The 22,168-nt window shown below is 41.0% G+C and overlaps 1 protein-coding gene across 8 annotated transcripts in view; it reads left to right on the plus strand.

Moving 5' to 3' along the window:
• The window catches only part of MCF2L (MCF.2 cell line derived transforming sequence like), a 155,569-nt gene that overhangs the window by 33,640 nt on the left and 99,761 nt on the right, over positions 1–22,168 (plus strand). The gene's annotated exons all lie outside the window — the stretch shown is intronic.

Genomic DNA, 22,168 nt, shown 5'->3' on the forward strand with positions numbered 1-22,168 from the left:
ATCATTTTGAGTAGTTATTAGCCCAGTCATGTACTCTAAATGGGTCTTGATTCTCTTTTTATCTGACTCGGCTGTACCTAAATTGGGGGAATTACAGATTTGTCTAGTGAAATGAGTCTGATGTGAAGCAGTGCAAAGCTGAGCTAACTGTAAGCACTTGCAAGCCAGTATTTTGGGTGGCTCTAAATTGCTTTTCCATGAGAATGAAGAGTTGCATGAATTAACCGTGGTAAATGTAGTTTTACATCTGTATGGATTAAAAATTAGAGCAGATCTCCATGTTCAGATCTCTCAGGTTTTAGCACTGAAGAAATATTATGGCAGTTTCTGAGATTGTTTTATTTGTTGAAAAGGTAAATGCTTGTGTGTTCAAAACTAGAACTAAGAAGCAGTGCACAATGAGGTGATCTTTGATTAGATGTAGGAGTGTTATCCTGGCTACTGCTCATGCAGAGATGTGAACATATTTCAGAATAAAAAGTTACCTGGAAAGACAAGAGAGGTGGTTTTTGCATCTTTTGAAACTGTTTGGTTTGCCCTTTATTCTTGGTTGTCTGATTACAGAAGTGTTGCATCTTCTTGTCATGTGAGACAGAACAGTGATTTAAAAATACAGAATATTATAAGGTATTATTCTTTGCAGTATCAAAACTTGGAATTTATCTTCCCATTTTCCTAGTCCACTGTTTCCTAAGGGTGACTTTTTCATCTTTTTCATTTTCCATGTGGTGGAAGCAGATAATTAGCAAGATGGCTGATGCTGTAGGCTGATGAACACATAGATTAAAAGACAAATATGGAATGAACAGATCAGCTGCCTCTGTTTTCTTGGACAGGGAAAAAATATATTTTACCTTCTTAACAACATTTTTTTGGGGGGGGGGGGAATGAAACAAGATTTCATCTGGCAAGAACAAGCATTAAATTACAAGTAAAGGTCACATACACATTTTTTTCTCCTTCCTTGTTTTTCCTGTTGATTATCTTCCTATTTTCAAAATATGTCTTTATTAAATATCTGGATATTTGTTTCATTTCCTGTTTTGGTTTTCTGAATGCTTAAGAAGAAAGCCAGACTGATATTTGCTAGGGCATACTGTCTGTTGCAGTTTATTTTAGTAATTTGTACATTACTTTTTTCACTCCCATGAAAATGCTGATCTAGGTTTTTTGTGGCAAGATAAATTTTAAGAACATGTGCTGGATTTGGTTGGGAGTGTGGGAGCCTTTTCCTCCTGAGCGGAAGGAGAGGGAGACTCCAGAGTGGGAGGTTTGCCTGTGACACTGCCTGTCTGTCAGCTGTGCAGCTGCAGGTACACTGTGACCTTCATGTAAGCCACCAGCAGCCCAAATACTTGCTGGCAGCTCTGACCATGTGCTGGTTTTTAGCTTGTTAAACTTGCATATTTAAAGAAGAAGAAAAAAAAAAAAGAGAAAAGGCAGCCTTTACTTTACAGCTAATTTCATACTCATGTGATTTAGCTGGTCCCTCTCCTCCCCCTTCTCTTGCTTGCTCTCTGTTATAATCCTTGTGCAGGTATTCTCAGACCACGGGCAGTGCTTTTATACAGCCAGTGGTTGTATTTATAGGTGACTGTTTCAGGTTTCCTTTTTCCTTCCCCCCCCTCTCCCTCCCTTGCTGCATTCAGGTTGCTCAGACAGTTTCTCTGTCGCTGTCTCCCATTCTTGGGCTGTGCACTGTCCTTGGGTCTAATTATCCTCTGTCTGCCTTCACTGCTGTTCTGTTGGTTCAGAAACCTTTTGCAAGCAAAAATTTCCTTAACAGCCCAAGATCATGTTCAGGTTTTTTCAATATCTCTGTGCTCAGGAGTAATTAAATGCAGAAGTTCCCCTGGCTCCCCCCTGGTACAGCTGTCCACCTTCAGGCATTGAGGGATTTTCTCCTTTGTAGGATTCTAGGGGAAAAACCCCAAAAACCTGTTCTTCCTCCTTAGCTCATTTTTTTCCCCTCTGAATTATACTACAAGCAGGCTGAGATTTATCCCAGGTAGTTTTAAGCTTTTGAGTCAGAAGAGGAATTCTAAAACCCTTGAGTGCCAAACAGAGCGAAGGGGCATGTTAAGAAAGAAAGTCCTTCCATGTTCTGAGGTGTGCTGGTCATTCCTGTGACTGGGTCAGGGGCCAGGCAGCCTGGAGCAGCTCAGCTCCCAACCTGGCATCTCCCAGTGCCTGAGGTTAGGACTGGTACGTCGGGGTGTGTCTGTAAATCTTTCACTGTCCTACCAGAACAGCCTTTGTGCCTCTGGCTGCTTTCCCACTGGCAAGTCCCCTGTGTCAGTCTGGCACTCGCACAACCTTTCTGGGCTACTCATTCCTCACTGCCACACCAGTGCTTGCCTTAGAGATCCTGCTCCCTCTGCTCTGACCAAATTCTTACTCACATTCCCAGCCCCTGTGGTAAGTTACTGACCTCTCCTTGCTCTCATACAATGTGAGATCCTCTCCCTGAGTCCCTCGAGTGCCTTCCTGTGCCACATTTCACAAATCTTTCACAGCTTTCTCTGGCAAATCTTTGATTGATTATTTCTTGTCTTCCTCACCTTCACCTTATTCTCCAACACCTTACATTATCTTCCCCTGCTGGATATACTTAGCTGCCAAAATCATGCTCCCTAGTTTAATATTATCATCTGCTTCATATTGCAGCTCTGACTCCTGCTCCACAGTTCAGAATCACTTTGTGCCCTACACTTTCCCAAGAACTGTGAAGGATGTTCCCATGGCATCTTTTATTTTTTCCCCAGATATGCTCCTCAGTCTTCCCAGCCACTTTCCCTCTATCAAATGGCCACCTGGGCTTGGAGGACCAGAGTCACTGGTTTTGCTGTTCTCATATAAATCCATAAAAGGCAGAAATGATTTAAAGAAATTTTCTGGTTGTTTTTTTTTTTTTTTTTTTCCCATTAGATTTTTGGAGTTATTTCAGCAAAAAACTCTGAAATTATTATTGATACTAAAAAACAAAATCATGTTTTTTCCATGTTTATTGTTTTGATGGTAAATGGCATAATTTCTCTTTATTTGGATGTAGTTTTTATTTTTCTTCTTCTTTTTCAGTCCTGTTGCTGTGTTAAATTCAATCTCCTTCCACAAATTTTGGTTTATGGGCAGGACTTCCCCTCCCCATGGAGCAGTAGCTCAGAGGTTGAAGCCTGAGATGATAAACAGTTCTGACCTGGGACCTTACGGATTGTCCATATCACTGACTGCTGTGGGGATTCTGCTTAGGACTCCCTTTGCTCTGACACACAAACACTGTTAAGGCACCAGCTCTCAGTGTCAGCCACTACCCTACATTTACATCATTTGGAAGCCTTGCAGTGACGTGTTTAATTCGTGCAAACAGGCAATACAAATCTGACATTCTCAGCCTTAAGCTTGTGGAAGCCCCACTATAATTGTTTCTCTCCACCTTGGAAAAGTGCCACTATAGCAGCTACCATCTGTTTCCTCTCCTCAAACAAACACAATTTTTATGCTCTGCAGAAAGAAGAAACATCTGCAAACCAAAGAAGGAAAACATGTGGTTCCTCAGTAAATCTGTATGCAGTGCTGGTATTTTAAGTGCAGGTAGCATCCCATAGCCATTTCAGTCACTTTTCAGTAGCTCTGCATTTCCAGTCTTATTCACAGTTTGGGCCTAAACTTCACATTACATTTTTCTGGCTTTCTGTTCTTGACAGGCAGACTTTTGAAGCTTTGAAGGCTGGCTCACCTGCTTTGGCAAATCAGGCACAGATGTGGGAGGAAGGGACTCACACACCATCTCCAAGTACCCAGAATCACTGGGGTGAGTTAGATTATTGCAAGGACAGGAACATCCTCTGGCATACTGAAGGGACATTTTAAAGTTGTGGGCAGCTGGAAGGACCTGTTCCGTGTGTCTTGTCCTCCCCATTCCTACACTCTTGTGAGCTTGCCTGCTCTTTCTTACCCTTGTCCTTGGTTCACTTGATTTTCAACTTTGGGAATTCCAAAAGTCTTTCTCTGTGTGGCAGAGTGCTCTGTATGCTTCCATTAATTTGGCAAGCAGGGAGGTCTGAGCATGAAGGCATTGATTTACTACTTGGCAACTTCGTCAGCTTTCTACGTAGCTGGTAGAGTTGGAGAGATCCATGTGAGAGCTCTGAAATCTGCAGGCTATGGGTATGTCCACTGCTCCCAGGTGGCCTTGAGTGGTAGTGAGGAATGCCTCTGCTGGTATTAACTTGCTTTCCCTTCCTGACATGAGGTTTAAAATTTTAAAAGTAAGGGTGCTGCAGTTGAACAGACACAAGCATTTAGGAGTGGATTGCTCATATTTTCTGTGAGGATGCACTGTCAAGGATCCTGGGAGCACCTGCATGGCATCCATTTCTTAGCATATTCTGGCCTAAACCAAACTCTTTATTTTACTGCTGAAACAGCTGAGTCAAGTGAAACTAGTGGGAGAAAGGTTCAGAGATGGCAACAGAATCGTCCTTATTAAAAGGAGCTGGCTGCCTTTTTGGGAATCTGAAAAAAAATAGTTTGATCAACATTAGGGTTGATTACATTTTCTTTTTAACCAAGTATTATTGCTTAAATATTGTGTCCCAAAACACTTCAGTCAATAGGGTTTCTTTTTTTTTTTTTTACATACAACTTTTCCCCCCCACACACTTCCAAAAAAACCCCACTTATCACTGACTTCATATCTAAAAATAGGTATTAAAGAGTAAATGATGGCACATTTAGAATGGCTTTTCAGGGGATTGTGGGGTGCATATTTGTCAGTCTCCTCTTCAGTTTATGGACTTTGGGTATATATACTTAAAGCTTGCAGAGCCGGGAGAGCCCTGCTGGGATTTAAGTACTTAGTGGTATGAAAGAAGAAAGAAGCCTTTTCCTTTGATGTGTTTTTATAACCATGGTGTGTCAGAATATTTTCTTGGCAGGAGTGCCTGGCACAGCTGCTTGTCATGCTTCCAACCACAGAGTGCCAAGCTGCAAGATTACCTCGTGCATATCAAATAACAGGGAACCTCTGCAGAGAAGGAACAGCACAGAGCAGGGACAGTGGGTCTGCATGTAACGCAGGCTGAGCTCTCTTCAAGATGTTTGCTCTCAGCTGATGTGTTGGCCAAACCCTGGAAGTAGGAGGCATTTGGGTCACTTACTTTTTCATTTAATGAAGAAGATCAAGCCAGCTACTTGAGATTTTGTTGTCTGTGTGTCAGCTCCAACAGCTTCTTAAGATTTTCAGTATCTGAAACATTGCATTTCGGCTGGAAGTTTGAACCTGCTGTTTTACAATACCTGGCTTAGTTCCACTGTTTCTTTTGTCTTGTCCTATTAAATAGCAGCTCTCATTTTGGACAGAAAGAACAGGATCTTGAATGCTTTTGTATGGATTAATCACTTGTAGGTCTCTTGAGTTAATCCTGCAATACTGCGTTAGCTATTTTGACCTCTCTCCAGTTACTTATCCCCACAACTACATAGCTCAAACATGACCCGCTTGGCTCACCACACACAGGAATGCAGCTTTGTGGTGATGCAAACTGTCTGGAAGTCCAGCCCTTAACACTGCCTTTAACAGCACCATGGGTGCAGCCTCCTCATGCCTTGTGGAACAGTCAGCCTAAGTACACAGTCCTGGGTGCAGGTAGAGATGGAATCATCATCTTGGAGGTTGACTTCCTGCACAGAGTGGGCCGTTTTGGACAATAAATCCCCTTAATTACAGCATTCTTGGATTTTAGTTATATCCTTAGTCTGCCTCTGCTGTTCTTTTTGTGGCTTTTGAGTTTTTGTAATAATGCTTTAAATTTCTTCATGACTGACGGGAAGTGCTATTTGAGTTGTGGTGTTCCAGAGGCATGGAGCTGGCTGTTGGGCTTCCCATATGGTTCCCTGGAGCAGCAGGGAGTGGGACACAATGAAACCCTTGCTGCAATGAAGAAATGTTAAACTTGGCCACGCAAAGGTGTAACTGGCGGTGACTTTCAGCAAGGGAGAAAGCTGAAATGGAGAAGCCTCGTGATAGCCATCCCCAAATGTTTCTACCTTCATGTGAAGGTTGGTGGTGTTTGAGCTTGGTAGGAGCCAGTGTGATGCTGTTTTAGGCAGTTAAATCCCTTTGAGGACACAGGGCAAGGCAGATTCCTAGTATAATGTAGCAGTCAAATTGTGGTGAGCTGATAAAGCACAGTGCAGCATGGTACTGCTAGGTTTTGAAGATTTCAGTGGGCAGTGCTTCTTGGCAGCAGTCAGCCTTTTTGAAATTGATAATCTGGGCAAACAGGTATTTGGCAAGTTGAGAACTGCACTGCTGTGCAATAAGTAAGCTCCTGTTTTTCACCTGTGCAGTTACTTCAGGGCTGTGCATGCTGTCACCCTTCCTGTGCTTGAGGCATTTGCTAAGTGACAGTTTTACTAAAAGTCTTTCTTTCTGCCTTCAGCATTTCATGTGGCAGCCAGAAAATTTGCACTGAGAAGTGACTGTCCTAGTTCTTTTAAAGTCTCAATTCTTGTTGAGCCAGAAATGTATCTTCCTTTTCTTTCAATTCCTGCCTATCATCTGATGGATTTAAAGGTGCATATGAAACACCAAGTTAATTTATATAAATAGCAAATTATAATAATACACATATCTGATTTTAAAAATTACTCTTCAGGCTACAGCCTTCATTGTTAAAAATATCAAACAATAAATTGCAGCCTTTTTTGTAAACACTCCTCTGTCTGGCTTCTGGGATGAACAAAGTTGTTGTCCTTGGTCACAATTTTGTCCTGGGCTGCTGATTTTCTCTCCCAAGTAACCCTATGGTTAGGTTAGCTAACCATACTTAGCTGGTCATTTGAGGTTACCCCATGTCACATGCCTTGTGTTTGAACAAGAGCTTTGTAAAACCAGTCTGGTATCAGCTTTTGGCCCATGAACCACATGAACCATGCATTGCGTGACTGGTTTGTTTCCTCTTTCTGCATTTACCTTGCGTGTGTTGCTACAGGCATGATGCCTACTGAAGCAGCTGCCGTGGAAAGGCCCTGCCAAACTGAAATGTTCCTTATGGATCTGTATCCTGCTCCTGTGGAATATTTGTAATTGAGTTGGTTGTTCCCTATTTCCATTATCTTAAGATTTGCAATTTTCAGATTTACTGTAGTGAAGAGAGTCATTTGGTAATTTGTGTGGTGAGGTGAAAGCTGAGTGGGTTTTTCTGATTCCCTGTCTGCCCCTGGGAAGTGCCTGAACTCTCTCAGGCAAGTGTCTCAGGTGTGGGAGGGAGGACAAAATTTACCCATCTTGTATCCTCTTGTTGATACATACATGAATTTCTTTATCCAAACACTGGGTAATTCTTCTGCTGGCTTTTGTTTTCAGTTTCCAGCTGAGTCTGGAAGTTGGTTGTTATTACCAAATGCACTTATAAAAGGAAGCTTGATCCTTTCTTACTTAGCATTTCACTTTTTTGAGACACTTTATTCAGCCTTTCAGCATGTTTTTAATGGCAAAGAGCATTTATATAAAATAGTCTATTCTTGTTATAATACTTGAAATTAAAGCTCTCACCCAAACATTCAGTGAAATAAAGTAGATAAGAAAGAATGTTTGTGTTTGGGAAAGGAATTTTTCCAGCTTTCTTTGAGGACTGTTGACAATGGGAGAAGGGGAAAGATGGGCTAAGGAAGCAAAACAGGTATGTTTGGTTATACAGCTTGGATGAGAACCAAAAGCTGGCAGAAATGAGGTGATATAAAAAGGTTCTCTGGATGTTTTGCTCATAGATGGGCATTTAGTAGGACATGAAGCTGGGTCTGCATAATACACTGTCTGAAAAATAATAACTTTATGCTCAGTAGTTAGGATGGAATATGACCTACATTCACAGAATCACAAGAGTGATGAAAATTCATCATTGTTACTTAATTCATGCTTGAGCATATGCCAGACTCTAATTATGAGATAGGTCCAGTCTGCTCAGGACCCAGACATTTACTCTGATCCTGACACAGGTGGTTTTGTTGAGGACAGCCACAGTCAAAAATTCCATTCCTGGGTTCTGTGCAACAGCTGCTGAGGCTGCAAGTGCCCTGTGGGATGTACACTGGAGTTCTGATAGTAGAGATTTGAAGGTAAAGAGGGGCAAAGAGCATCTGAGTGCACTGGAGGGATCAGAAGGCAATCATTAAAGTTGCTGAGGGTTTTCAAAATGCTGCCAACAGCTGACAGGAAAATAAAAAAAGGACCTTTCCACATCAGATAAATAATAGTGAAGTAAAGGTAAGAAAAAAAATACAAACCAACACATAGTTTTCTAATTCCATACTTTCGTCATTCCCTTCTGCTGGGTCTCTTCAGTGCTTCTTACTCCCAGCTCATGCTTTACTTGCCTTTCAAGGACATTGCAATCTGCATCTGACTTCAGTGCCATCATTGTTTCAAAGTCAATTCCTTTGAAAATGGTATACCTGAATTTCTTTGAGACCACAATGCCTGGAGCAGGAGAGGGATATTAATAGAAACTGCTTCTCTCTGTTGTTGTATGAAGACAGAAGATGAACTATTTCAGTATGACAGTGGGAGATGTTTTTCAAAGCAATTGTTTACATTTTTGATCTAACAGGGAATTAAAAAGGTCTGGGTTGGCACAGGGAGCTGCCATAATTTTGCAGAAGGAGAGTAAAGGTACGCATTAAATGCTAAATTGCTAATTTTGCAAGGTGTGCTCAGCAATTATCCACGTTAAAGTAGTACTAACAGTTCCCACTCAGCCTTCAGAAAATCAGGAAGAAACTTTGCAGCATCCTACCACATGCCTTTTAACACATGGAAACAGAACGATTACTCTGAGCTTTATTTGATACTGTTTTTAAACCCCCTCGAACCCCACAACGACTCTTTTGGGATAATGGTGTTAGGGCTGAATTCTGTAAAGACTCTGCCTGACATTTGTATGACGCTGCAGGGAACTCTGGTGGGAAGAGGCAGGATTTAAATTTTATCCCCAAAGGAGGGTGAGAGGTTAGAGATCCAAGAGTAGTTTGAAGGGAAATGCAGGTATTTGAGACAGTCCTGATGTGTGGCTGCCAAGGCAGGAAGGGATGTGGGTGTTACCGTTTGGCACTTGGATTGCGGAGAAGCCCCTCCTGTTCCCCCACATTCCCTCAGGAGTTCCTCTCCCATCCTTTCCCATCAAGTAGCTCCTGACTTTGTGCACGTGGCCATTCCCTGAGCTGCAGCGTGGCTGGTGGCTCTTTGGTATGCATCCTGCCTGGGAAGGAAAGCAGGAGCAGACAGTGCTATAAGACAGAGGAGCCTTCCCACTCACCAGTATCACCACCCTGGACCAGCAGTCTCGCTGGTTTGACAACCAGTCTGCAAGTTTCCCTGACATGTGAGACATGTGATGCGTGGCTGGAATAGAGAACTAGACCTGTGTCCTTAAATAGCAACAAATGTAGTTTATAATATTCAGTTTTAAAGGTACTTAGGGAAGAGAAGGCAGCAAGACGTGTACGTGCACTCTTGACTCTTTCCTAACCCTTTTCTCTGCTGCCTGCTCCTGGCAGCAGATCAGCTGTGGGTCAGCCTTACAGGGGGGTGTTTTTGCTGATTAGCCTGTGTGGGTTTCTCACAAGCCTTGCCAGCTGTGTGCTGCTCTCGTGTGCAGGGCCATGCTGGGTGCTGTGCTGGGCGTTTGCAGTTTCTCCACAGACCCTGCCCCACAGCCTGTCTAGGATTGCAAGGGCTGCCCTGTCCATCAGGGCCCCTTCACCCCATAGCGACCAGAGTGCTTCACAAGTAGCTGCTCTGGCTACAATTTACTGGAGTCAAAAAGTACTCAGGAAAACGTTATTAAATGTGTCTGGGTTGATTTTGTAGCATCATTAATGCTGGAGACCTCAAACTTTGAAAATTATCAATGCATTGGTAATTGCAGAGAGAAGAACTTAGTTTAACTGTTTATGCCTTTAAAAGGAATTTTGAGAGTCAAAGCCTGATTTTTAAAATGTCTTGCTAATAACATATTAAGCAATGAATTAGTAAATTACTAAGCTGTGAAGAAATGAAATTGTGTTTGTTTTAAAGGCTGGTCATTTGCTCTGCTCCATTTTTTGTACAGCCTGCCAAGCCCTTTGCTGGTGAGCTATACTGCTCTGGACAGATCCCTGCCTCGAGTAACTTGTTATCTGTATTTGACACAGCAGAAAGGGAAACATCAGACAAGCGTGGTGGAATTGATGAGGGAGGGAGGGAGGAACATTCCCAGCAGAAATAAGGTCAGGCACATCACTGCACAGTGCTGCCAGCGGGCTTCAAGCAGTGGTTTTGTTTGGGCGAATAAGGGGGGTGTGCCCCGTGGTATCTCTTGGCAGGGCCGGTCCTCTGCTTGCAGAGGTGAGTGCAGCTGTGGCTCCTGCCCAGCCCAGTCACCAGGGTTTCCTTTCCTAGAGGTGAGGTGAGGTGGGATGGGAGGGAGCAGGGCGAGGCAGAGCTTGGCACTTGTGCATCCCCTCCCTGATAAAGTCCGGGCACAGCAAGGGTGGGAGCCCAGGGGAGCAGCAACACCCGTCTCACCCGGAGGCAGCCTGGGAGGCGTCTGGCCAGCGCCACTCCACAGAAACTGGGATATCTGAGCTGCTGTCTTGTTCTTCACCTCAGCTGCTTCTGTCAGCAAGCAACCAACGTTATGTTTTGGACAGTTAAGACATGAAATAGCATTTTTGCTCTAGTGTTTTAGTTTCCACTTTGTAGCTTTTTTCCCCCCTGTTTTTTAAATATTGTTTGAAAAATGATGTAAAATATCACATTTTGCCATAATTGATGCAGAGTTATGGGTTTGTATGGCGTAGAGTCAACACTTGATGAACTCATTAGGTTCTGACAGCTGTTAGATGTCCAGTCAACAGAACTGCAGTTTCCATAAACAAAAGTTTCTAATGTCAAGCAGCAGTTTGACTGCTATTAATAAACCACGTTGCTGCTACCTAATAAATGAGATCATTTAAAAAAACCCAAACAAAAATCCCAACAGCAATCATTTTTAGTAAAGTTTTTGATTTTTTAAGGTTTTTCAAAACATTGATCCCAAACCACTTTCTAAACACACTTTTTTCTTTGTATCAGGTGAGAGATGGGTACCTTGCAGGGGTTTGAGCCATTAAACTGGTGGTTGATTGCACAGAAATTTGCTTGCCTTTTTTGAGGAGAGAGAAGTGTGCTCACTGTCATATCTGCAGCCTGCCCTGCCTCATCCTGAGGTCATTTGATTTGAGCTTGATACCAGGGCAAGAGTGAGAAAGGCCACAAGGCCATGGCACTGGAGGAGCAGGGCTGGGCCATGACTGCTGTGACCATCTCCCTTAATTTGTGTTTCCTGGATAACTGAATCAAGTACCATAATCTCTTTAGAAGTTTACTGTCTTGGTTAACCTCAGATCTGAATGGATCTTGAATGTTCTGGCTGTTGGTTTGCTGACTGGCAGAGCAGAGAGAAGCTCCCTGGTCTGTTACCGCACTGCAGGTGCCTGATTTCTGCAGAGATCTGCCCATTAAACCCAGTTTCTTGACTGAGTCTTTTCACTTCTTGTTGCATGCTTCTATCAAGATTTAATTGAATTTGGAGCTCATCAGTTATTCTGGAGCTCATTTCAGTAGGTGTAGTATCAGACTCCAAGTCTTCCATGTTGTGTGAAATAGAAACATTTTGGTTCATTCTGTCCCCTGCCTGCACTAATTTCAAGGTGTGATATCTGCACACAGTTTGTTTTCACACAAGATTTCATTTGATTGCTGTGAAAGGTAGAAATAGTTACATTTTTATAGTACCACTTATCCAATTTTTAATTTTTTAATTTTTTTTCACACCTCTTAAAACAAAGACATGATGTGTTAAGCAATATTTTGCTTTGAAGATCAAAACTGTGTAGTTAGAAATGACAAGGAAATTCAGATTCTGGTTATCTATAAACCAATACCAAAATTTCTTCAAGTGCCACATTTTTAACTCACCTTGTGAGTAAATAGGATCGAAGTGCAACCAGTGGCTGACTTAGAAGACTCTATTTCCTTTGCATTTTCATCTTGCACTGTGTCTAAAGAAACAAATGTCATGGGATGGGAAGGCACAAGGCTGAAAGTTGTGTGCACATTGAATCAAAAAAGCAACATTTTGTTGTGTCTTTCATTTTTCTTTCTTTCTGTGGTACAGTTTATCAATTTACAGATTTGCCTTAGCCGAGTCCAAAATCAGAGAAAAATGTTTGCTTAAACTAGAGACAAAATGTACATTATATAAGTAGCAACTTTCAAGTATGTGTAAACAGTCAGCTGCAATTATAAGAGCTAGAAGTATTTTTTTTAATGAGACATCTTTTTTAATTTTTTCCGAGCCATCTATTGAGAGTTTAAATATTGTTAAGATTTGCTGTTTGTCCAAGAAAAAAACCACTGATTGTTGTGGCAGCTATTTGCTGTTTTTCTAGCCTTGATATGAAACATACTTGTAAGATGCTTGTGTTTTCATCTAGAAGTCTATATTCATAGCAAACTTATTTTTCAGTGCTAAATTATTAATCTTAAATGTTATACTGGTTATTAACTTTTATTATAATTTATAATATTTGCAAAGTTAATGTGAGAGATACCTATTTTTATACTTCATGTCAGCTATCAATTCTTGTGTTGCAGTTTGTTGAGAATATATTCAAGCTCTTACATTTCATTTTTCAGTTGGAAAAGTGCCTTAAATCATGGAATTGAGGCATGAGATTTATTCTGAAAAAGAAACAAGGTACATCTAGGTCTGTATGACTGCCCAGTGTTTGCTCCTTTGAGGCCTTTGGTGGTTTTTTGCTCTATCTGCTCTAAGATCATGAAAGAGTAGGTCTCTCACCCAAGGTATTGTGTTTTATACTTTATTAAATATTGTACCCCATAGACTATCAAAACTTATCAAAATAAGCAGTAATTGTGTTGTTTCTTATTATGATTCGTTGTTGGCACATGTACACTTCCCCTCTATCCCTGCCTGCATGCTAGGGAGGGTTTCTGTATCGATGCAGTATGAACAGGATGATCCCAAGTGTTCCTCACCTGTTTTCTCTGAGACACTACAGCACAGCAGCTACTCCAAGGGAAGGATCAGTCCCCAGCATGGAGCAGGAAGCACGGGGGCATTCTGGCAAAGCCAGAAGCAGTTTCCTTTGCATGGTAGAGGTGCTTTCTGCTCTCCTCAGAGTCCTGAGAAGTTAACTCTCATCCTGTTACTGCTGTCCTAAGCAGGTCCATCTGCTGCCCCCAGGCTGACACCACACCTCCCCTCCAGTGCCTGTATCTCCTCTGCCCTCACTCCTTTCAGTCCCCAGCTGTCCCTCCTCAGTACCAAGTTCCTTTCCTCCCACAGGCCTCCTTGTAGTGTCTCCTTTCACTAGAAGTTGACTCTGTCCAGCCTCCTTCCCCATTTTGCTGCAGTCTCACTGACCAGCCTTCCCCGAGCTGTGCGCTGGTGTCCCCCCTGTGCCAGCAGCCCCGTGTTCTGTGCAGGGGATCCTTCTACCTCCCACACCTGCTGGTTTTTCTACCAGTGAGGGGAGGCAGGGCTTGCATGAGGGAAAGGAGTGAGCTCCAGACCACACTGAGTGTTTCTGAGGAGGTGTGGCAAGCCCCAAGGCTGCAGGTGCTTTAACCCCCTCACTTTCTGTCATTCTGCCAGAGCTCATGTGCTGAACACCCTGTGGATAGAAAATGACCTTCTGGCTGTGGTGGAGCTGCTTGTAGGCGCTCAGAGAGGTTCCTGCTGAACTTAAAGTCAGTGACATGCCAGAAGAATTTGTCAGAAACCGAGGGTAGGAAAATGCTAATACAGTGTGGATAAGATGTGTCTCCTTGTTAGGACGTGGAGGAAGAAGATCCTTGGTCTTTACTGCTGTAGAAGATTGCATCACCCAGCACCTAACAATAAATACTGCTTTCGGAGGTCCTTTGTTGGAAGGGCCCCCTTCAGAAAAGAAAGGAGATCTTGTTCTGCCAATCCTTTAATGACTATGTGTCTCTGTGTGCATTCAGGGGAAAGGGGGGTTCAGATAGCCAGATGAATTTTAACAGAAGGTCTTTGTGTGAAATATATGCACATTAAGAAAGAAATATATTTTAAATCAGTTTTCAAGAAGAATGTGAAGTTATGGGGTGTGGGGTAGGGGAAGTGTAGTGGTGTTTTGTTCTGCTTTGCAGTTTCTTTGTAGAAAATACTCAGAGCATGGTATGCTTTGAGTAATGCTTCAAAACTATTTCAATTGTCCAAACCTATTTCTGGTTAAGTTTCATTTGAAGGAGTTTTTCAGCTGTGTGTATAAGGCAATAAATACATTTAAAAAGGTAAAATTATGAGGAATTCTGATTGTTGTCCTTGTCTTCATCATGTGTAGAGGTTATTTGGAGTTGTATAATAATTCAGCAGTTTAATATTAGTTCTTTTTTTCTGGAGCACCAAAATAAGAAGACATAATCTTTTATTCAAGCAAACTGAATAGGGCTGGTAATTGAGGACTTGAGGATTTAGGATTTGTTTGTTGTTTTACAGCACTGTCCACCCATTACAAATGAATTTTTAATTTATTCTCCCAGTCTGTGATAACCTAATCACCTGCCAACACTTGACAGTTCTGCACACTTGTGATTTATTCAATTCCATCTTTCTAAAGCATGGAACAGGGTTTTAATTGCATTTTGTGAAGAATTTTGCCAGCAGGGAAACGGAGCCTTGTTAAAGTGTTTGATTCCTTCATTTGCAGACAGAAACTGCTTTATCTGGTAGCTCTGAAGTTTGTACAGACTTTGGAGCTACCTTGAATACATTTGCTTTAGCCCTTTTTTATGCCTGAAAAAATCAACACAAACTTGAAGATTACTTTTCTCTACTTAGACAAAGGACTTTGGCTGTTATGCCTATTGTTTTTGTACTTTCTAACAACTGTTAAATATATGATGCACCATTTATCTGCCTGCATGTGTGTACAACTTGTAAATAATTTAATGTTTTACTTTACCACTTGGCCTCTTCGCATAACTCTAAAATGAGGAAGATAAAATTCTGCTAAATTATTAATTCACTAGGAAATTGAAACAACCGACATAAATTAAGCACGGAAAATGGTTCCCTTTTCCTCTGTGGGAATCAAAGCAGTGAGCACAACTGAATAACAGCAAGGGAGCTAAATGGACCAGATGATTATAGACTAATTTAGATTGCAAAGGGCTTCTGTGGGTATCATCTTGTACCAATCACCAGCTCAGAGCCAATGTGATTATTAGAGACATGCTTGGTTGAGTCTTGAATGCCTCCAACAGCGGAGATGATCCAGGAGGGGTTCAGGAGTCTCCTGTGTCCATAGGTACACAGACAGGGCATATCAGATCTGTTGCCTGGCTGGCTTGGTGCCACCTGCTTGGTGGTATTCTGCAGTGTTAGAAGTTTTCCTGCAGGTTAAAACCTTTGCAGCAAGGTGTACAGGTGCTCCAGTGCCGCTGTGGCAGAGCGGAAAATTTTGCAGCTCGCTCTAAATGGATCAAGGCACAGTGACTCTATGATGGCTTCTAGGTCTTGCAGCTTAAAATTTGTGTCAATTTTTGTAGTAGCCAGTTGTTTTTTAATTATTTGCTGTAGGGTTTTTAGTTTTGCCATATGCATATAGTATATATCGTAGTAGTCATCACAGATTGTTTTAAATGTTTAAAGATAATTAAATGATTGTATATAGGGAAATGTGGTGAGATAGTATTAGTATCCAGAACAGCAGCAAAGTCCAGGCATGTAGCTGCAAAGCAGAGCAGAGTATAGTTTGTGGTTTAATAAATAACCTTATAAAGTAAAGTTAAACCTGTGTTCTGCAAAATTTCTGCACTCAGTAGCTGCCCTTTTCTTTGGTACTACTTTGGTTTTGGTCTGAATTTATTTTGATTCAAGAGCAGCTGGGGAGTTCTGAAATATTTGAGTGTTGTATATATTTAACATGAACTGCAGTATCTGTGCTTTTTTTGTTTTGTTTTCTTACCTGCTTCTCACTCCTGGGATATATCTGGGAATCCCATACCTTCTTCTGAAGGAGAAAATCAGTTTACGTAATGCTTTTCAGATGTCCTGCTTGTATTTAATAATACAAAACAAAAAATATCCCAGGCAGACTTGTACATAACTGGGGCTGGTGGCCTACACATCACAAATCTGAGCAAAGATTACTCCTATGACCATGTCCCTGATTTGTGTTGGATTGCACAAGGAGAGGACCAGTTCTCTGTATGATCCTGTCCTTGGGTTTGGCATTCCACTACTGATTCTTGAACATCCTGCTCTGCTAACTGTTGTCAGCCACCCAGGTGAAATCCTGGACGTTGTTTGGGAAGCAAATGACTTTTTCTGTGGGGAAGATGGGATGTGTGCAGAGACTAAAATACATTCAGTTTAAATGCACGAGAGCAGTATATATGACATGGTGGATGGAGTAATTGTCACCTGGAAGAGATGCCAGCTTTCTGGAGCAGATCACCCTCCTTTAAGATCCCTACTGCTGCATCCCTCAGGCCAGGCCCTCAGTATCAGACTTTTAATGGGAGCACTTGTGCCCCTCTTCCTCCATAGTTCCATCTTCAAACTGGGGTTGATTAAATCAGTTAGGTGATGAAGAGTGAAGCAATGTGATAATGTTTTTAGTGATCAAACTTTCCAGAAACACATCCTTAACGGGCAGCAGAGAATGCCTGTGTAACATTTCTTCTGTATAAAGAAGGAACACATAAAAACTGCTGTCACAGTGCTGTCTTTACTGACAGCATTTAGAATGTCTGGAAAAAATTAATCTGTGAATCCAAATTTAACAAAGGAGATCAAAATTTGGGAGGGAGAAAGGAACTATTAACTGGAATTAACCTTTGGTTTTATGGCTCTACAGCTATGGGGACCCACACAGTGTGTCCTTTGCAGGGCTTTAGTCACATCAGAGAATATGCAGGCTATGATTTTTTTGGTAATATCTTGGCTTTTTCTTTCTTAGTAGCTTACATATGAATGATGTTATTTCCCCCAGTGTTTCCATGCTGTATGTCAAGAGGAGCCATGATTTCATCACTGCCTGTTTCTACTTTGTATATTTAATTTACAAAATCTTCAATATATTTCAACACATTTTGATGTGTAATAGTTTTTTTGGCAACTGTAACTCCAATGATGTATTTACCCATTGTGCCTTTATTTAGGTTTTAAGTGTACAGCCATAAATAGACATTATTTATGCTATTAGTGCTATTTTATTTTATTTATGCAATAGTGATATTTTATTAAACCATGTGAACATCTCAGCTGAAGAATCCAAGCACAAGCACATTTTGCAATACTACTTTAGGAAATATTAATTTAATAATGCACCCAACCTGGAAATCAATGGTTACTAACAATTTTAGCAGCTTTCCACATGCCCCTTTGTGTACCATCATATTTGACTTCTTCAACCAGGAACTACATCACGTGTCTCGCTTGTCCTACCTGGAACATATCCATGCATAATTCACTGTTGGGCTGCACAAATGCAAATGGCCACACAAAGGAAGCAAGAAGTCACTGGGAGCAGGAATCCTCCTTTTGGCAGCAGTATGGAGTCAGGTCAAACAAAGTGCCTGTGTGATTGTGGCTGTATTCAGTGTTGGTGCTTGTTGGTAAGATGCTATAGATGGAATGATTTTCTCAGTCTTTTTAAAGGTTACAGTGATAGTAACTGCATATCATACAGCATTTATTTTAGGTTTTCAGAAGGAAATTGTTGATTCTTAGTTCTCAGAGAACTACTCAACTGAAGCATGGACTTGTAGTCTTTCGCAGTTCCAGATGGCATAAAGACCTTTGGTCTCTCTCTCACTATGTTTAGATATATTTATGTCTTTAATTATGACTGTGTAATTAAAATATGTCTATTAAAGCTGAGTAGCTGATAAACAGAATGGGGCAAACTAACTCTGAACAAACTAAAACTTTGACTGTCTAGGAAACTGTTGAACATCACACCAGAAATCCCTTCATCCCAGTTCAATTAAGCATGCTTATCTGTACACAGGAAAAAATCCTACTTTGCTAGAGGCTGACATGAGCACCATCAAAATCAGCAGTTTATGAATGTTCATTAATATTATGAAAATCTCATTCCTTCTCCAAACACTTATGTGATTTATATCTATAACCATTTCAGAAGATTGCAGTACACAACCTGCTGTGCTGGATCCTAACAGTAACCTGAGAAAAATTGTATGCAGTTCTTACAACTTATGGATTTTAGCAGCATTTTTGAAAGGTCCCTAAAAGGTATTACTTACAGCTGCATACAAGCTTTGTAAAATATTAATAGCACTACTTCTTCTGTGCTGAGTGGATTACTGCCATATACATTTGTAATTGGTGTAACAGTGCATGCAGAAGAATTTCAAAGCAGCCACTCAGCTGAAAACTCTCATTTTATTAATAGCCCATTCATCAAGAGACTAAGAGAGGATTGTGAAAAGTGTAGAAGAATTGAAGTCTGATAAGAGAAAATGTGAGAACTGAGCACTAGATCCCTTGGGTCCAAAGCACATGGCAACAGAGAAAGTTTTTCACAGGAAGGAAGTTTAGGGTAGCAGAGACTGAAGGCTGAAAGGATGCTCCTGGCCTGTGGAAGCAGTACAAGACAACATCCTCTATTTGTGTAGGTGCTCAAATAGCACCTCTGTACATGTTAGACTATTGAGAACACCTAAAGCTGTAGCCAGGGCCCACCCCTGCTGGGTGCATTGATCCAGCAGTGGTCTCTACAATGTTTTGTATTTCATGATTGTCTAAGGCATCATCTGCAGGAAATGATCTTCTCGAAATCAAGGGGTTTGCATTTTCCTGGCCCTCAGCAAAATCAGCCCCTCTTGAACAACTGTGAAATGTGTTTCTAGGTGCTCTGTCTCCTTTGGAGAAACTGAGGAAGCACAGGTTTCACCCGTGAGCTGTTTGCTGATCTCAAATGCTGCAGATCCAGTTGGGGAAAACAGCAGCAACTGTCTAGAGTGTAAATGCATTCAAACCCCTTCTCTGCCTGCTTCTGCCAGAACTCAACCTGATGGGAAAGTACTGTGTACCTGCTGTACTTCTTAAAAGATAGAACTTTTGAACTAGAATTCTGTTTTGAGCATAATCAAAGATTCCTAAATGCCAGCCAGAGTTTTCCCATGTCAGATTTTGGTTCTCCCTTCCCCAGCTCATTCTGCACAGAGCTGTTTGCTGCAAGGTCAGTCAGTGTTGTTGACTGCATGTGTTATTAATTTCTATAATTCATATGTGTTTGCCTACACATGTATATGCACGTATTAGATGCAGGTGATTTTTGAATACAGCTTTTGTTAGCATAACTCAATGTATAAAGTCAGCTACTTATCCTGAGTCCCTGAGTTTGATTATTGGCTGGTACATGATAGGAATGACCACTGTGCCTCAGAGTGTATGAGCAAGGAATGACTGATAAGCCTGGAACAATAGTATGTTTATAGGACATAGTCAATAAAGCTGTATTTGATAAACCATCTTAAGACACTTATTTTTGCTTCCAGTTGTTTTATCTGATTATCATCAGCAGCTTCCTCTTGCAATGGCTTCACAGGATGCAGGCACCAAAAGTCTCCCATCACTTTCTTTCTCCTTGTCTTGCTGTGAAAATCCATTCTCTACAAGCCCCCACCTGCTGTGCTCTCCTCCCTCCCTTGCATTGGGCTCACAGGGCAGCAGCAGTTGGGTGCTGAACTGTGGTTGGGTGAAAGTAGGGGTCCACGTGAAGTTTAGGTCTGAAATAAATCCCAGGAGCTTCCTATGCTTCTGTCTCCAGGAGCAGATTCCTCTTGACATGCTTTCACTGTTGCGGGAAACCCAGGACTCCTGAACAACTGAACAATATGATCAAGCAGAAGCAGTTTATTGTTTACATTACACACATATTTATAGATTCTACAAACTTCTAAGTACACACTTCTTGATTGGTGCCTTTGTCTTGTTCACTCATTTTCTGCCTGCATTTCTCAGAGTATGTGATTGGTTACAGTCCAGGTGTTTCACAGTCCTCTGTTATCTAGTTCTTGCAGTCTTGGTATTCGATTTCTCAGCTGCTTCTTTTTTAATTTAGCACAGTTTATGTTCCAATAGCCTTGATGAATCCTTGAGGCTTTGATAACAAGTTTAGAGCCAGGCTGGCTGGTGCACACTATGGCCTAACCCTTGCAAATACATTGCAACATTTCACTTCCAACCAAAAATGTAGACCTCCTACCTCTGACAGATCTGTTCAATCGCAACCTGTAATTGCCACCTTCCAGGTAATTTTACCTGGTAGAATTTAAGTAAATGAGTGAGCTGGAGGTGGCAGTTGCATAATTAGCTCCAGTATCACAATGGCACTTACCTGTTGCTTTGCATTGGCGCTGGGTACTAATCAGGCTTTCCCCATGTTATCACCCCCTGGTCTTTGTCAGTGTATATGCAGCTTCCTTACTCTTTCCTAGAACATCTCTGAAGTTTTGAAATTAATTGCTATTTGCCTGAAAATGTGAAAGGACAGAGTAGAAGGGCTGTCTTGTTAAATGTTAAACCCCACTTCACGTGGCTGATCATAAAAAGACATTCTCCTCTGGTTATTTCTGTGATCCAGTGTGATTTCCAGAGTATTTTCTATTGCTAATGGTGAAGGAACTTGTTCCTTTGGAGATGGGTCACATTTATTGCTAACCCTCAGGAGATTCAGACTTGCAATATAAGATTACCTAAATTAGAGGGACAGATGTTAGGCTTTAAGAGCTTTTTGTTATCTTGACAGTTAAGTGTTAACAATTCCAGGATATTGAAACACTAATCTTACATATTGTAATTTTTTGTTTGTTTGTTAGTTTACATTTAAATTATGAAACACTCTGTATCAGGTTTAGGATTTATTTTAGTTTAATTTTTTTTGAGAGATCTTTCTGCTGTAAAGAAAGACTGGCAGAAGTGGCTCAGCAGCATAATGTGCAAGTATAAATAGAATGCAAGCTGTCCATTTATCTCAGTCCTGATCTACTTATATTCATCTGATGCTTATTACAATCGTGGTTTGTCTCTGAGTAGATACATCCAGTTAGGATTAAGCTTGGACAACTAACCTAATTCACTCTTATAGCTTAATTTAGGGTTTCTGTCTAGATGTCTTGTGATACCAAATAATTCTTTGAACACCCAGCCCTTAATAAATCAACATCAAAATATTAAGAATATTTGTTTATGTCTACGCTTTTTTGAGATAATGAATTTGATTGCAGTGGGGTTTAGGTTCACCCAGATACATCTTAATTCATACCTATTTCTGAAATTTCTTCCCACTCCAGCTTCTGCTGCTATGTAATGGTATTTTATTAAATATATTTTCACATGACAGATTCTCTAGAATACTTGATAGGACCCTCTTTTGAACTTTTTGCTAGAATATTCTGCTGGAGTTGTCTGAAAGTGAAAAATAAGCACACCTGTCCAATTCTAACAAGCATAAAAATAATAAATGCAAATGAACTAGAATATCCATGGAATAATTATATATTTCTTGGATTTTCAGACAGTTCTCAGCATTTTCACTCTACAAGAACCCTGTGGGATTTGTGGATGTAAGAGTATCAACCTTTGTGTCTTTAACACCTCAGCTACATTTTGTTTTTCATTTAAAATCTGCCTCTAGTTGACTCTTTATTGTTTTAGCCTAGTGACTGGCCTCTGGCATGGATTAATCTTTGACAACTTGTTTTCAATTTTAAAAATTAACACAACCAACTTGCCATAATTCAACACTTATACAGGGTTGTAAAAAAGCTCAGGACTAAGCATAGTAACAATCAGTGCTAACTTGTTATGCTGTGTGGGTGTTCAACTCTATAAAACAATTTACATTTCAGATTAGAAGTAACTTGTATACTTTTAACGTGTGCAAAACAATCAGTCTGTACAAGAATGTAGCATGAGTCCAATTTAGCCTTCAGTTTGTATGACTGTTCTCAACAAAATAAAGTATGTAGGGCATAATTGATGACATATGATTTAAAGAGAAAAATCTAAATAACATTTTTCACTTTTCTTCCCCCTCATTTCATTTCCACTGTTACTGC

The sequence above is a fragment of the Passer domesticus genome, chromosome 2 (assembly GCF_036417665.1).
Source record: "Passer domesticus isolate bPasDom1 chromosome 2, bPasDom1.hap1, whole genome shotgun sequence".
Taxonomy (NCBI): Eukaryota; Metazoa; Chordata; class Aves; order Passeriformes; family Passeridae; genus Passer; species Passer domesticus.